Raw genomic sequence first — 17,738 nt, 5'->3', positions numbered from 1 at the left:
ATAGTCCGGCAGACCAGCACCCAAAGAGCACCTATAGTCTTCACTAATTACTGTTATTTTGTCTGTTCAGTCAACAGTCAGTCACTCCTCATTGAACTGAAGAAAACCCCTATAACCACATAAACTGTAGGACATTTTCTAATAATAATGTCTCAAATTTGTATAGTTCTTTTTTGCATATTTCGACGTGCGACGGTAGTGCGACAGTGCATGGTGTGCCAAAATGGTTGATATTAGCTATCTCTATTCCTTTCACGTACAATGACGTGGCCAAAATAGGGATGGCAGATTGTGGTTAACAAACCATTGAACCAATCATGCACATTCCTCCACTGTGCTGAGCGTGGGCCACCTAATCACTATGCCCTAGTGATTTAAGCTTGGCCCAGGCGTCCAATCAAGGCAATAAAGAACAATACTGTGGTCCACCCCTGTCAATGCCCTATCTGTAGCCCTTGTCAGTTATTGCAAATTCACATGCAGTTTTGATGCATTCATAGGCACCTGACATAATTAATGGCTAATCGATGCTCACTTGCTTTGCATAAATCTGATAGCCACTCTTTACTGACACTAGTTGAGGTTTGGATAGATTTATTCTGCATGAAATGTGATGGATCAGGAAGGTTTAAGGTTTTACAAGCTGCATGTAAGCTTTTTATTCCATTTGTACTCTCCTTTGGATGTGTCTGTCTGTGGGGAAATAAAAATCTATTGGCATGTACAGTACAATTGAGGGTAATTCAGCTCTTAAATGATAATACTTCATTTCCCACCCCCAGAAAATACATTACTGCCACTACATCCTATAATGACCTTAGCCATAAAACATTGACTATGAATATGATTTACGAAGTATTCAGTATTGTATACTTAGTTTCATTTAATTACATGTCATGTCTGAAATGAGCCATAATCATACTGTACCAGTGCCCAAACATATTCCAACATCAGCTGTCTGACTCGGAATGGTTATAAACCACCAGAGGTGCTCACACCCATCATACTGTATGTAGCAAGGTGCTTTGAAAAACTGCTTTTAAAGCCCAATAAATTCACTCCTCTCCTCTACCAGTATCAGTATGCCTACAGAGCAAAGAGATCCAGGGAGGATGTCATTGGCTCAACCCTCCACACAGCATTGACCCACATATAACAGAAAGTGACATATGATATGAAGATGTTTTTTTAATAGACTGCCTGTAGCTCTGCATTTTCTATTGTCCCTGGCAGGTTAGTCACCAAACTTCTTGACCTGGGTTTCAGGACCTCCCTGTGCATGTGGATTAAGGGCTTCCTATCCAATCATGCACAAAGTGAGACAGTCAGACTCAGTCCTCACCTCACCCCAAGCCTTAGCTTCAGCACTGGCGCACCAAAAGGCTGCTTGAGTTCCCTCTTCTGAATTGTTGTTACGTACAGTGCTTGAATTGTACTGGCTCTTTGGCATGGGATCAACTTTGACCAAAGAAAATCACAGACCTGGTTGGTTGTCTAAGTTGGACAAAATGTGGACAAATTGTGGCCATATTTTCCCAAATATGGAGATGACTGATGTCTGACATCATAGATGTTTGACGTCATAGACCACATGAGACTGCCACAATATGTCCATACAGCATATGGGCATGGCATTCCCAGATAATTATGGGCTATGTCCATTCCATATTGTTCTCCATATCGGATGAACACTGTTGGAATTATTACACTGACATGACTCTCTCTTTTTCTCTCTCTTTTTTTTTTTGGGGTGCAATCCTTTTGGACAAAGTGTTTTGATTGTACTTTTTGTCTAATAAAATATTCAATCAATCAAACTCTCTCCCCGTCCCTAACAATCCTGTGACACCTAACCCCATCGCCAACCCTAGTCCATTGCTAGGCCCATCCTGCAACTTGGGTGGAAAAACGGGTGTCCTTTTATCACTGCTCCATAGAGAGTGTACTGACACGCATGGCATGCGAACCGCAATAGCACAGCAGACAGGAGAGCATGCCAGAGAGTCATAAACACATCCCAGAAAATAATTGGATTCTCCCTGCCATCACTGGAAGACACCTTCAGATCATGCTATGGTGCCAGAAATATTATGAAGGACACAACTCACCCCTGTCATCATCTCTTTTCTCTGCTGCCATCTGGAAGGCACTACAGCACCAAGGATGTCCCAAACAAACATTTAGTGTCTGACCCTACTCAACAGGTCCCTGGCACACACCTCCAAAAGAGGCAATGCTAAAAACACCCAAATGATTCTGGACCAGCCATGGCCCTTGCTTGGCCAGCCCTCAAAACTGGGTCCGCAGCCCAAACCCACTGTGTGCTTGTAAAGAGGGGCAGACAATTAAACACATGCATCACTGAAAATTAGCTTTGTTAGCCTTTAGCCCAGAGCCATCACTGAACTGAACTCCATAAAACACTGTCCCCTATACCACCACCAACACCCCAACATCATTATAATAACACTCCACACCACAGGACTCACTGCCATACAATGACATAATTAGCATAATATGCAATAATGTGTGTGTGTGTGTGTGTGCGAGTGTGTGTGCGTGGAATGCTGGAAGAACAATTTTAGAAGTTGCTCAGCAAATGTTGTACGATGACACGCATTTACAATAAAGCGAATTGAATTGCAGAGGCAGCAGTGTTATGAGTGGAAGAAATTGGGTGATGTATTGGGCTGGTGTATACATGTAACAATTTTGTACAAATGTAAATATGCACACACAGGGAAATAATGGCCATGCAGTGGCTTATAGGCCGCAAAGCTGAGCTGCACCATCACTTAATCACTGACACTGTTGCATGCATGGCTCAATAATGCTTGCAACAAAGGAGAGAAGTAAGTAGAAATAGAAAAGGTTCTCGGAGTAGTTCTCCGTCAGGTCAGGTAGGTTATTGTGGGCCAGCGATGTTCGGAATTCGGATGGAATATGAAAGATCAGACGGATCCGTCTTTATCATTTGACTACAGAGATAATGTGTACCGATTTGCGTGATGTTTGGACAACATTTAGGAGTAGGCTAAATATGTTTAAAATGTTTTTTCGTGTGCAAAAATCGTCCTCCTGGTGGCACTATAATAGGCCAATATTAAAAGGGTGGCATTTGTTTCTCGTAGTGCAAATGTGCGCAGAAAGTTTAACCACAATCAGACACTATGTTCATGATTTGCGCTTTTTGTTCAAAACTGACCACTCCTGCAAACTTTAGATAAATCTTAGCCAATCACGAATTGGCCTGTTATAGTGCCACCATGAGGCCAATTTGAAAAATTCAAAGTGGCATCTCTTTCTTGGCCTAGTGGGAATGTGTGTGCAAAGTTTCACAGTGTGTTCATGATTTGAGCACTTTCTGCAAACTTTGGAAGGATGGAATATGAAAAATCTGAAAGACGTTTCATTTAACGTGTAATGAGTCTAATGTGTACCGATTTGCGTGGTATTTGGACAAAATCTGTAGGAGTACTGTCAAAAAATGTGTTTGCTAAAATCTGTCTCTTGGTGGCGCTATAAGAGGCCCTTCTGAAAAATTCGGGCCAGAGGTTCTGCTCTGGCATCCAGGGAGTGTGTGTCTCCACTGCACAGTATCTCTGCGAATGGCCTAACGGTGCCGGAGATTAGTTCACAGACGGACAGACACACACACGGACGCACTTCATTATGTTTCTGTCAAAATGATTTAGTAATGCATTATTAAGTAACATCTCTCTAATCCAGATTATACCCCCTTATGTTTTTCATAAATAAATCTGTATTTGAAATTCCAGAATGACGTGCAGGAAGGCACATTCCAGTGAGATAAAAGGAGAATCTGAGGCCGAATCTGATAACCTAGAATGGGGGTCAAGTACTACAGGCAAACATCATAACAAAGAGTAATTGCTTCCCCAAGGTTCTGTGGGAGTCCATCACAGACATGCAGTAACAGTTCAAGTCAATAAAATAATTGGTTCTTTGGCCAATGTTTTGCATTAGTGAACATGTTGCACTCTGCCTAGGTCCCACCTCCCTCTCTGTCTTTCTTCACTCCATTCCTCTCTGCCTCTTTATTCTTAGTCCTGTCTACCTCCCTCTATCTGCTGCTCTATGGCCCTTGATGTGTATTATCTTAAAGAGGTGGTGCCATAGGTTTGTACTTTTTCTGGTTTTCATGTGTCTAGGAGGTTGACAGTATTTCATTAGACCCCCTGGTGAGGCTGTTATGAGCAATAATGTATTCCCTTTGTATTTATTTATTTTCCCTCGAGGCTGCAACCTTGTGGGTCAAAAGTGCCGGTCCAAAAACACAGATACAATTACATCATAGAATCAGCCCCTCCCCTTTTACCATTCACCCAACACGGTGGGTGTGGCTAACTTCAGCTGGGTCACCACCCACCATGACTGCAGGCATACTCATTGAACTGGTGGGTGTGGCCACATGAAAACCTAATTTTAACTCTTTCTGTACACTTTTTTGAAAAAATCTTCCTCCTAGTATAATCACAAGAGCTGATAATCATGTTTTAGAGAGGAGAAAAATCATCTGACCCCATCGTTTTTATTTTTGTTAGTCTCTGTCCATGGTGCTGATTGAGTGGTCGCAATCTTTCCTGAGACATGAGACTAACTTGTACAGTACCTTGATGGACTTGGAAAAGCAGAATGGTTCTGTTTTCGTATAGACAGGATGGTAGAGAAACCAACACATCCAGGGGAGCAGTGTTTGCTTTAATCCACAGGAAATTGATGGTTCTCACGCATTCATGGTGAAACAATATGGAGTACCTTTTGCTCTAATGCAATATCCTTTACCACCCAAGAGAATTCAGCCCAGCCGTATGCACACAGCAAGCGTTACTACACATTGTAAGCAACAGACTACAAACCAATCACCCAAATGCTGAATGTATAGATATACTTTACTGCAAATTCTGATTCTAATATCCCCCCTCCCATTCTAAAAATGACATATTGCATATTCCCCACTGATGCTAAGGTTTCTTTAAATTCCTTTTACTGATGGTTTAGAGTGTGTTTCTTTCCTGCACTTTTTAAATGTAGCTTTTTTTTATTTCAACAAAATCCAGTACAATTTTGTGGATAATACCGTATATTACTGTAATATTGCGGATATGCCACACCAACATTTTGCTGCAAGTGACTGCTTGTAATATGATACCAATGTTTCCTTCAAAACTGTTTAATCACTCACATAGATCAAAATGATAGCATCCTCACGGACGGTATATATATTTTCATGATAGTGAAGTCACCACAATACATGTGCACATGCCAGACTAATGTTCTTAATATCAATGACAATCAGTTTTGCATTGTTGAGTGAAAATGAATTTAGTATTGTAGCCTTTGTAAGGTAAAGGTTAACTTCATTGTTATTATATATATATATATATATATATATATATATATATATATATATACATATATATATATATATCATCTATATATCTCAAAAGTGCGTTTGAAACTGATATTTCATGTTTTTATGTGAAGCGACTGATGTTGCTTCACATATAAACATAAAATGAATTTTACTGTACATTTGACATTAACGACATGGCAGCTTAAAAAGAAACTTAGAATTCAAGTACAACATTTATTGCACAATGCTCTATTACAGGATTTTCAGCAGCTCAATCACTTTGGAGTCTTCTTCCTATGAGGTTCACATTCAGAGAAGTGGGGATGTTGAGAGTCTGCAATTATCTTTGTTGCTTGTTTCATCATGACTGCCAGTTCATACAGGCTCTGTATGGGCTCACCCTATTACCTTCATAGTTGATTTGTGTACACTGGCAAGCATGCTTTTCAATTACACTGTTAAGTTGCCAAACAATGTTGTAATTCAGTATCTAATGATGATTGTATTACTAATGTCTTTCAATCAGTTATCGCTCATAACTGATTCAAAGAGGCCGTCTCTTACAGCCAAAAAAGAAATGAACAAACTTCGATTACAACGGTTGCTCCTGGACACAAATATACAGTACAATGGCAGTGCAGTAAACTGTAAATAGTTGTAAAGTGGGACTTCTGCAATGTTTAAATGTATTAGCATTTTGTGAATGAGGACAGTATTACATGACAAACACAAATGTTTTTTTTTTGTTTTTTTTTTAACACATACAGCTCAGATATTTAGACACAATATTTGCACATTTTACATCTAAAAGGCCTTAACACAGGTTTGTCATACTTGAACAAGGAGAACTTTTAATTTGAAATGATATTAGATTAGTATATTGTGTATTGGAGATATTTGCTTTTGTGGCTATATGAAAGTTGTAGACTGTCTTGGTGGCTACATTTCACAAAAGCACTACATTCCTGTGATGATTATGCTGATCCCGACACTGCTGGGGATCGGTAGCTGGGCTGAGAGCCAGACTGCTGGATCTCACTGCTGATCCTTGTCAGGGCCGCTTGGCCCGCTTCATGCCGTCTTCTCAGCCATTGCACCCTTGCAACACAAAGTTTTCTTAATAGCCATTTCACTCTCCCTTGTATGATTTCTGATATCCATCACTCTGTTATCCTGTGTGCAACTGTGCATCAATTGCACAAGTGTGTAGTCACACCCAGGCCAGGTGCGAAGTCTAGGTTCAAAACCACTGCAGTACACAATTGGGCTATGTTCTGGGGAGGGAAGCCGGGCAGAGAGGGGGGGTGGGGGGCAAACAGCATTACAGGCCCTCATATGTCGGACTCTGTCCCCCTCTCCTGTGGCGTCCCCCAGGGTTCGGTTCTTGGCCCGATGCTTTTTGCACTTCATACTGTATGCTCCCACTAGGTAATATTATGAACAGTTTTAAAGGCACCTCTTACCATTTGTATGTAGACGATATGCATTGGGCCCCTTAAAACTAATGTATGCCCCAGCCTTAGGGAACATTGGAGTCATTTTTGATAATTCTATGCACCTTGACACACACACATAAAGTCGGTGACCCGCACATGCCTTTTCCACCTCAGGAACATACCGTATATAAGCTCAAGTCTAGTATCTCACACAATGAGTTAGAAATGATTATTCATGCTTTTGTATCCTCTCATCTGGACTATTGCAACTCACTTTTCACATGCCTCAGTAAAGCATCAACAGAATCCAAAATGCTGCTGTTAGACTGTTAACCAGGTCCAGCCGACATTGGCTTCCTGTTGTTTTCAGGATTCGCTTCAAGGTCCTGGTGCACTGCTTACATATAGAGCTCTTCATGGTCAAGCACCAGCATACATAACTGACCTACTAGAATGGTATGAGCCGAGCAGGACCCTAAGGTCAACCCTCATACAAATTATGTTACCAAAGGTGATAGAGCCTTTCAGGGTGTACATCTCTGGAATGCCCTTCCGCATGACCTGAGAGCTGTAGCATCTGTGGGTATTTTTAAGAAACACTTAAAAACTCGACATGCTTTTGTTGAATTTTGATATAGATTTTTTTTGTCTTCCCTAATATGTCTGCAGTTTTTGTTTTGAATTCTAGTACAGTTTGTGTTATTTTTTAATTGTTGTATTATATTGTATGTGAAGCACTTAGTGACTTTTTTCTCTGTGAGAATATAAATAAGTGTGCTATATAAATAAAATGTACTTACTTACTTACTTACTTACTTACTTACTTACATGGTATGTATCCTTATACTGTATCACTGCTACAGAGAATCAGGGCGACATCACAGGGTTCTAATGTTATACTAGGCCTACTCATTTGTAGAGCTCGCAGATCAGATCATCTATTTTCGCTTTTCGGTACGCAACACTGTCATACGACGAAATCTAAATCATGCTTAAGTGTTCAGCAGTAGACAGGGTATCTCCAGAGTGATGAACCCAGCCAAGAAAATAATTGGATTCTCACTGGAAGACACCTTCAGATCTGTCTCTGCAGATGCAGAGCTCACTCCTGTCACCATCTTCTCTCTCATCTGGATTGGAAGGCAGTGGCCTTAACCACTGCATAATATGACTGCATGTCATATCCAAAATACCAAGAAATAGCAGATCTACAAGTTCTCAACGTGTTGCAGCAGTGACATGTTGTGAGCTTGTAGATCAGCAATTTTTGTTGTTTGTCGTATATAGGACAAAGCAAAGGCAAGTGAATTCAAGTGAATTTTATTTGAGCAACCATATACATTTTAACATTAAAGAAAATATAACCGAAAATAACATAGCCTACAGCACCTGCATGGTTAATACTCCAAGCTCTTGTTTTCTTATGGTGCAATAATGTTTATAAGGTGCAATAGCATTGTTCGGTGTAGAATATTGGCTTTTGATATGCCACATGTTTTATTTTGTTATGTTCTTTTGTTGTTTATCTTTGTGTGTGTGTGTGTGTGTGTGTGTGTGTGTGTGTGTGTGTGTGTGTGTGTGTGTGTGTGTGTGTGTGTGTGTGTGTGTGTGTGTGTGTGTGTGTGTGTGTGTGTAGGCAGATGTGTGATGAGTAGAAGAAAGTGGTGATGTGGCTGGTGCATTATGCATTATGCATTATTATTTTTCAGACTATTTCAGACCGTTTTCAGAGAGACCACCTGACCTACTGTATCATACTATTGTAATTTCGGGGCGTGTCAGCGGGCCTTTAAATGAGCTTCCTCAATGGCTTATAAGAACCCACAACTGAGCTGCACCATCACCTAATCACTATAATGGAGATGATAGCTTGCAGACTGCAAGGCCCACGGCATAAGGATCTGTCTGGAACAATGTTGTGTGCTTTATAAATCAAACTTATGAGTGCACAAATTACCAATGAAAGATTATAGGGTTGATCCTTGCGATGGTTAAGTGTGTCTGTCATCAGCCACTTGTCCTGTCAAATTGATCTTGAGCAACGCATGTCAGATTATATCAACTAAAAGCCAACTAAGTGCCTTCTTGCATGGAGTGCTCAGTAAATAAATAACTGCCTGTCTTTGCCTTTTAGTTCTCTGAGCTAAAGGAAGGACACAAAGCTTGTCGTAAACTTTGTCTGGTGGTCAATTTACTGTATAAATCTTGATCCAAATCTTGTAGAAGAGAGAACAGCTCTGTGGTTAGAAGGTTGTCCACATGGTGGCAGTATACTATCATCACAAGCCTGCAGACCAACTATCCCTGCCTCATCCTCTCCACTCTGGTACATAAAAAAAAAGAAAGCTTTTCCCCATTTGGCCCCCAAATGTATGTAGAGTCAGTTACTCTGAAAGCCATTCATTTGCTTTGATGATGCATGTTAACTGTGTAATTACATGATAATACTTATAGTTATGCTACAATTATACAAAAATTGCAATGTTTGTTTAAAGGACAAGTCATTGAGGAACAAGAGTGACCACAGCTTTACTGCTTGAAATGCCCGCTGAAAGCTCAGTCTTACATAAATAAAATATTATTTGAAGCAGTTAATATTTCCATGTTTTGGGAGAGAGCTGTGCCATAAATCTCTACACTGTACTCTATTTAACTTGTTGTAGGCCTACTCCCACGACACAGACATATTCCCTGGAGGCAGGCAGAAAGCACAATGTTTCCCTGAGAATGAGAGGAATGTAATTATAGAGGAAATTGTGTTATCATCAGGTCCTTTACAATTGATTTATGCTTGCAGCATTCTGTGAGAAAATGTGACACTAACGTTGAGGCTTTTTAGGTCTGGGCAAATTAGTAAACCTAAAAAATGTATGAATTTTCTTTTTTTCCCAGGGTGCATGGCTACTCCAGAACTCTTAAAGCCGATTTATACTTCATTGTTCCAGCAGTGTTGCACGCAGAGGCATGCTTGACTTTATTTTTTAATGTTGTTTTCCCTCTATCAAGGCATACAGGGAGAGCACAGCCTCCCTCCACAGCCGAGGGGCATTTCCCTAAGACATGCTGGTATTCCCCTAACATGATGTCAGTTACAGCATTAAAGTGCTGTTCATTTTTCTATCATTAATTGCACAATAAATTGTGAAGGTCCATCATGTCTTTACTGGCATTCATACAGCAGAGATGTGTGGTTCAACTCTACGATGTTTGTGTTCCTGAGTTAAGAGGTACAAAAGTGTTGCAGCCAGGTGCTCAGTATAGTTTCAGAAGTTGAGTTTCTTACTTTTTAAATAATTCATTCATTCATTCATTTGTGCATTCATTCATTCATTCATTCATTCATTCATTCATTCATTCATTCATTCATTCATTCATTCATTCTTCAAAACTCAAATTAATATCCAGATTAATTTTACCATCCTGGTAGAAATATCCCACTAAGCACGCCGTCTAAAAGTGGTCTAATAGTGGTATAGATTTGAAAGTTTTTTTGTCGTCTAAACTTAGACTAGACGTCTAATAGTCGTCTAAATATAGACGGTCTGCATTTAGACGACTATTAGACGTCTATTAGTCATCTAGTTTAAGTTTAGACAACAAAAAAACTTTCAAATCTATACCACTATTAGACCACTTTTAGACGGCGTGCTTAGTGTTGGGGTTCTTGTCTCTGGGAGTATGTGTGCCTCTGATGGATTGGAGATTGCCTCTCATGGGACCCATCTCTCTCTTGTTCGAAAAGTAGAGCATGCACTCTGGCAGTGACGTTGAAACTATGGGGCTTGCGAGGCGGCAACACCTCTGTAGCGGCAGATGTTATGAGTACTATTTTAGATGCCCAAGCGACGCAATAAATAAATAAAACTAATTTACTCAGGAGATGCACAGTGCAGTTCTGTCAAAAGGGATATAAGATGAAGATTTAACCAAGAGGGGCTGCCACTCTCATCTGCTGCACTGCTAACCTATTTGCCATTTTATTCAGACATATCAGGGTTGTATTGCCTGCTTACTGTATCATTTCCACGGCCGCATACATGAAAGCACATAGCATTTCTGTATCCGCTCTAGACTGGCTATGCAACCTGCAGAGTGAAATGTGTGTGACCTGATGGAGTGAACAGAGATGGCACATGTATGGGGCACCCGCTGGCCTGGTGGTCAAGGCGCGTACACCACATACTAGGCTGTGATGCCTGCTGGCGTCGCCGGTTCGATCCGGACAACCTTTGCCACATGCCATTCTTCCCCATCTCTCTCCCCATTTCCTGTCAGTCTACTATCCTATCAAATAAAGGCATAACAAGACCAAAAATAAATCCTTAAAAAAAATAGGCCCAGAAGATGACATGAAACAAATGAAACACAACAACCCCTCACTCAGTTTAGCTAACACAGGAAAGCTGTCTGGACCTTCCCTAAAACACCGGAGACAACGCTCCACGCCTCCCAGATTATTCTCCCTCCTGATTCCCAAACTATGGAACAAACTCTACCTCAATGTTGCAGTGAGCCAGGCGTGGGTGAGGTGTGGCGACCGCAGAGCTCTATTAGCCAAAATGGGCCAAAACCTGAATATATGTACACTGTATAATTTCTGAGAAAAGTACATTTTAAAAAGTTGTTTGTCAAAGGGCAGTTCCCATGACCAACATTTGTGCCAAGTTTGGAGCTTTTTTAAGAGTTTAAGCGGTGTCAGTTATCCAGGCTGATGCTGTCATCACTTATCTTTCACTGGGTCAAATTGCTCACAGTGGTGAGGTTGCGTTATTCTAACCTTTGGCAATTCTTTGACCAGTGCCTGGTCATTGTACCTCTGCCAAGTCAGGGTGACACAGCAGGATGCTGGATGTGGGACGGTAAGGACCATGAAACCTAAGACTCAACACCTCTTCTACAAAATGCTTCATCTCACAAGACCACATGAGAAACTCAAGGAGATGTATTACTTGAAGGGGTCAAGGATCACGATGGGTCAAGGATGTGACAGTTACTGATCAGGTTGAGGGTCGGAGGCCAGCAGAGGTCTCTGATCTCCCTATCGGTGGAGGTGATGAGTCCTGACAGTGTAAACAAAGCAACAGCTTGTTGATGTTAGCATTTCCAAAGTGACCAGAATTCAGAATCATTTCAGAAAGAATTAGGGGTGGCAAAATAGTAGCCACTTTGCCACACAAGTGACTGTCATGATGCATTGTAATCTTGTAGATCAGCTATTTTGGCACTTTTTGAATAATAAAAAATGATCACCAATGATCACCAACAATTGGAGAATACAGAATATGCATGAAAAGAAAACTAAATTTGAGGTTATATGCGAACACTAGGGTTAGCAATTGCCTTCCCCTGGACAAATGACGCTGCAGCCGCTAAGTGAAGCAGTTTAGTGGAAACTTAGCCACAACATTTTTCACAGCAGACATGTTGACAGGTAAATTCAGCTAAAGGTAAACATGTTAATTGTGGGTGTGTTTCGTTTAAGTGTTTCTGTGTGCCAGCATAAAGTTCACTGTACAAGAGCTGTCCATGCTACCACAGTAACACCTAGTGTATATGAAAAACGCCCACAATTAACTTCAGCTATGTGTTTACCCCTCAAAATGTCTGCTGTGAAAAGGGTCTCTTGTCTATTCCCTCCAAAGTACAGTATCTGTGGTGCATGTCACCTCTCACTGTCCTGTGTTCAATGTTCATTGTTACACAATAAATAATGCACACATAACTTGAAAATAATCAAAATAATATATATTTTTAAACGGTCCAACGAAAGTACAGGGGATTTGAAATTCTGTACGGCCTTGTTTCCTTTTGCAATGTTTCTGATGGGGGCAACTGTTTTTGTTTTTTGTTGAATGGATGTTTTTGAGTAAAAATGTCTGACAGAATGGAAGGAATCTGTTTTTGGACTTATAACCATTACCTATTCTTTTGGGACAATGTTACGTTTCATTTCAAGACCGCTGACCTGCCAATTGATCTCTGAACTTACAGAGGTTTCACAGAAGCCAAAAACACACAAAGCACCACAGCTATTTTCCACAGCTACGCTGTGTCAGCCTTTACCATCTGGACCTGGTCCTGCATCCCATTATGTGCTCCCTCAGAAATGCACATGTTGATGCATGCTTTCTGAAATGTGTAACTTTGACATTGTGGTGGATTGATTTGGAATACATTTCTTTTAATCATCAAACTGAACTTGAGCTGTGAAGGTATTTTGTCAATGTGTCAATGGCTTTGGAGAAAATCCAAACAAATGTAAAAAATAAAACATCTGTCTGTTTATATACGATACGGCTCAAACTGAGAGCGGAAGGCATTGATTTTTGGTGGATTCTGGACCAGTTGAACTCAAACTAAACTTACTTGGGGGTTATATATAGCCTACCTTGACCCCATTGGCTTTACTTGAGTGATTTGACCAAAGATAGTCACAGCATCCAGGTCCCTGCTCTGCCCAGTGGCCTACAACAAATGTAGACATTGTAACACCTCCAACTGTGCATCTTGTAGAAATAACTGACAGACAGTCTGAACAAAGATTTAGCTATCAAAGTCATGTGACCTAAGACTTATTGAAGTTCTTAGGTTGCAGATATTCATGAAAAATATATTTTGAAGGAAATCCTTCAAAAATAAAGGGTGTGCATCTTGTACAAATGACTGACAGACAGTCTGAACAAAGATTTGGCTATCAAAGTCATGTGACCAAAGTCTTATTGAAGTTCTTAGGTTGCAGAAATTCATGAAAAGTATTAAGTATATTTTGAAGGAAATCTTTCAAAATAAAGGGTGTGCATCTTGTAGAAATGACTGACTGACAGACAGTCTGAACAAAGATTTAGCTATCAAAGTCATGTGACCTAAGAATTATTGAAGTTCTTAGGTTGCAGAAATTCATGAAAAATATATTTTGAGGGAAATCTTTCAAAATAAAGGGTGTGCATGCCCTCCATTGAACTTGTGATTTCTAAAGTAGAAGGTATTGTTTTTTAAATGTTAGCTTTTAAAAGCTGACCCTCAATCTTTCCCAAAATACAACACGTACTGGAACATAATTGGACCCTAAATCGACTTCTCCCAGAGCAACGAATAGATTATATGCAGCAATACAAAGAGGAAATCAATATGTTTGTTAGAAGACAATCTGGCAAGGTGTACTGAAGCAGTAATGACAAACTAAAAGCTTCAGCCTGACGTTTCTCTGGTACATGATTTATTTTATTAATCACTGACATTACCCCAAGGCTGTGTTTCACAAGAGGTTTGCGATAGAGTTATTTTGTGTTCGTTATGGATCAAACAGATGTATGTATTTTGCTGGCTTAATTTCAGTCTATATGCTTTCTCAAATGTAAGCCATACTTCTGTCAGTAATAGATATACTGTATGACTGTAGCCCTGTACCCATCACAAGCCAGTCAAGCCTTTTATGACACACGCAGCCTTGGGGGAAGGGGTTGGCAACCGATGCAATGATTAACAGTAATTATTGTGGGCTCGCCTGAAAGGCGAGAGAGAACACTACAGTATGCTATCTTCATTATGTATTTATCTAGGTCCGCCCGACAGTACAAATGCAGGGCCCTTAGCCAATGAGGTATGACATATGGGAGTGGTGTTAGCTGGAGTATTGGTCGAGCTTCACATGACAGTTAGCACGCTGCAGAATATAGTCACGTTGGCAACGTTGGCAACTACTGTGTAATAACTTCTAATGTGTCTGTTGAAGTACCATGGTTTAACATTATGAACCAAAGAGAGCAAAAAGAAAACAACAACAACAACCACTCACATATGTATATATGTATTTTTTTTTATTAAAAAAAATATTAAACATAAAAAATGAAGGAAAAACAACAATTTATTTGATTAAGAGTTTTTATTTTAGTTATTTTTTTTAATTATTTCTTTATGAGCGAGCCCACACTGTTTCGTAGGAACAGTATTTCTAGGTAATCATGCTGTTGTGGGGAAAAAGCATGTGTCATGTGTGTCACGTTGCAATGTGGATGTTTTGTGAGCTTGTAGGTTGGCTATTTTCGCCAAATGTTTGCCTCAGAATTGGAAGTCTGGGTTCAAGTGGTTAATTAATGAATTGACCTAAACTGCTCTCTGCCATTCAACTATACCTGGCTGTAGTTGCCCAATAGTCCAGCATGTTCAGCCTCTGATATTCAGATCTCACAAAGTTGAATCATTATCAGTGAATAACAGTTTACCTAGTTTAAATCCCAACATCCTATACAAAGCTTATAGTTGGATGTGTCCACTGTGGTTTTGGATGTTAGCACAGCAAAGCTTGTGTTCCAGCCTCTTGAGGTATTGTTATCTGAGGTATTATCTGAGCAACATTCTTGTCAACTAACTGTCAAGTTCTTCCTCCGGGCATTTCAGACTGGAGGATTGACAATGAAACATTCGCAACCGTAATACCAGAAGCAGTGTAGGACAAACAGAAGTTAAATACACTTGGAATGCATGAAAGAAAAAAAATCGAATCAAGACTGCTATCCTGTTGCCCAGCAAAGATTGGCAATAACACAGGGCTCTGTTCATGTCTTCACAGTGGCACAGAACATTACGTAAACCATTTCCATTTCCTAAAACGTATTTTTTGTTCGGCTTCCTTTCAGACAATGCAGTGGTATATATAAAATAACAGCAAAACAACAAAAAACAACACATCTAAAGATAAAATAATAAGTAATAATGACGTAGGAAAGAAAGAGAGTGCAAAAGAGCAAAGAGAATGAAAATCCTCAGCAGTACATGTGCATAAAGCTTGGTATAATGTGTACACCAATCCCTCACATACAGTAAAAACCACAGGCCCACAACAATCTCACTTAAACCGAAACACCATACTCTTGGCTTCTATTACATATGATAGCAAAACAAGATGTCTTCTATCCAAAGTCATCAAAATTGGATACTTGAAATGTATGAGGACTTTCTCAATGTGGGTATTGGGTAATTGTGATTATAATTACAATGTCATAGGAAAGAATTTATTGAAGCCCAAAGGCTGAGTTATCTATATTAATTTCCTGAAGTGTGCTCCCTATCGCCAAATAATCTCCCTCATCTCATATCAGACAAAATGTCACAACATGTACAGTTCCAGTGAGCATCATAGGGGCTGGCAGGCTTATTCTGAACCAGGCTTGAACTGTCTCTGCTTTTACTGACAGTAAAGAATGTCATCATTCACAAAAGCGTATATATGAGTACGGTGAATTTATAGTACCCATGGAGAAGGGATACCTGATGTTCACAGTTGATATGAGAATCATGTGGTTGACGACCGCATGATCCAGATCTGTCAAAATCATTACTGTGTGGTCATGAAAAAAATGTTACAAAAAGTGATCATGACAGGTGTGAACTTTGTACAATAGTGTAAAATAATGTTACGGAAAGTTTACCTCTCACTGGTTAAGGACGGGTTTAAGTTCTAACATTACAGTGTACTTTGTAATGCTGCATATCAATTGCTTTTCAACCCAAACTTTTTTTTTTCCTTCTTCTGATGGCCTTTAAATTCTGTGTTATTTTTCTGACCCCACGCATTCTGCAATACTCCTCTTGTCTGATGTACTCGGTGCATCCTCCACAGACCCACGGTTAGATAGATACAGATCTGTTGTTTTTCAGGAAGACAGATACCAGGTTTGAGGCCGTTCAGAGTTATACATACATGTACTGTTTACACTATATAGGTGGTGCCATAGTTTTGTCTTTTTCAGTTTTGTATGTGTCTATGTCTATGGTTCACCACCCACCTATAGGTTTACTTAATATGGACGGGTACACATTAAAGTGTATTACCCCTCAGGCCAGGAACACATTTTTGTGTATTACGTGTACTGTATGTGGTACAAATCCAAAGGTGTAAAATATCAAATAGTGTTGGAATTTTGTTTCTAGCTGCTACAGAGGCTGGGTAATCCATTTTCCAGTAAATCCGTTTGTCATTTTCAAATCGGACTACAGCTACTGTACATTTTGTTTTCATCCGTGTCAGTTACTGGACATATCGTTAGTGATGCCAGACTTCTGTTTCCCTTCAAATGTTTATGTACTGTATCTGACAGGCATACATTTAACAGCTGACTGAAAAGCCAGAGAGAGAGAGAGAGAGAGAGAGAGAGAGAGAGAGAGAGAGAGAGAGAGAGAAAGTTGTATCTTGTTTTCCTTTGAGTGAGTGATTGCTGTCAGAGCTTATGTGTCTGTTAATGACCTCTACCTCACCCATTGCTCATCTTTAGAAGGAAGCAAATGTCAGTGGTGCTTCGAATGATGCAAAGTACATATGGTTCACTGACCGCTGATGAGACCTCAAGCTGTATGGTATGCAGTGATGATAGGGCAGGTAAACAGGTAAACTCAATATTCATGCGAAACCGTTTTTATTTTGCGGTTTGATCTCTGTTTATCGTATTTTATGGTATTTGATTATATCTCTTTGAATTCTTTGAACACACTTCCCTGCCCTCAAAGGCTAGCTAGGAGGCATGAGAAGCCTTAGAATCAACTCTATTCCGTCCATGGACTTGGCCATTTCACATTCCAAATGCCTCCACAACGTGGTGCCAATTTTCTCCAAAGCGCAAGTCTCGGTTTTCGTTAGTTCCAGAGTCCTAAAAATCACACCCGTGTGAACTGAGCGGTGGTCGTGGAGGCTGCATGCGCAACAGCACTACTGTGTGTGTGTGTGTGTGTGTGTGTGTGTGTGTGTGTGTGTGTGTGTGTGTGTGTGTGTGTGTGTGTGTGTTTGCGTGTGTGTTTGCGTGTGCGTGCGAGAGAGGGGGGGGGGTGTGTGTGTGTCATGCTGTGGGATGTGTGTGTGTGTGTGTGTGTGTGTGTGTGTGTGTGTGTGTGTGTGTGTGTGTGTGTGTGTGTGTGTGTGTGTGTGTGTGTAT

This window comes from Nannobrachium achirus (assembly GCF_963921795.1).
Source record: "Nannobrachium achirus genome assembly, chromosome: 9".
Classification (NCBI taxonomy): Eukaryota; Metazoa; Chordata; class Actinopteri; order Myctophiformes; family Myctophidae; genus Nannobrachium; species Nannobrachium achirus.
Note: the sequence above shows the minus strand (reverse complement) of the source record.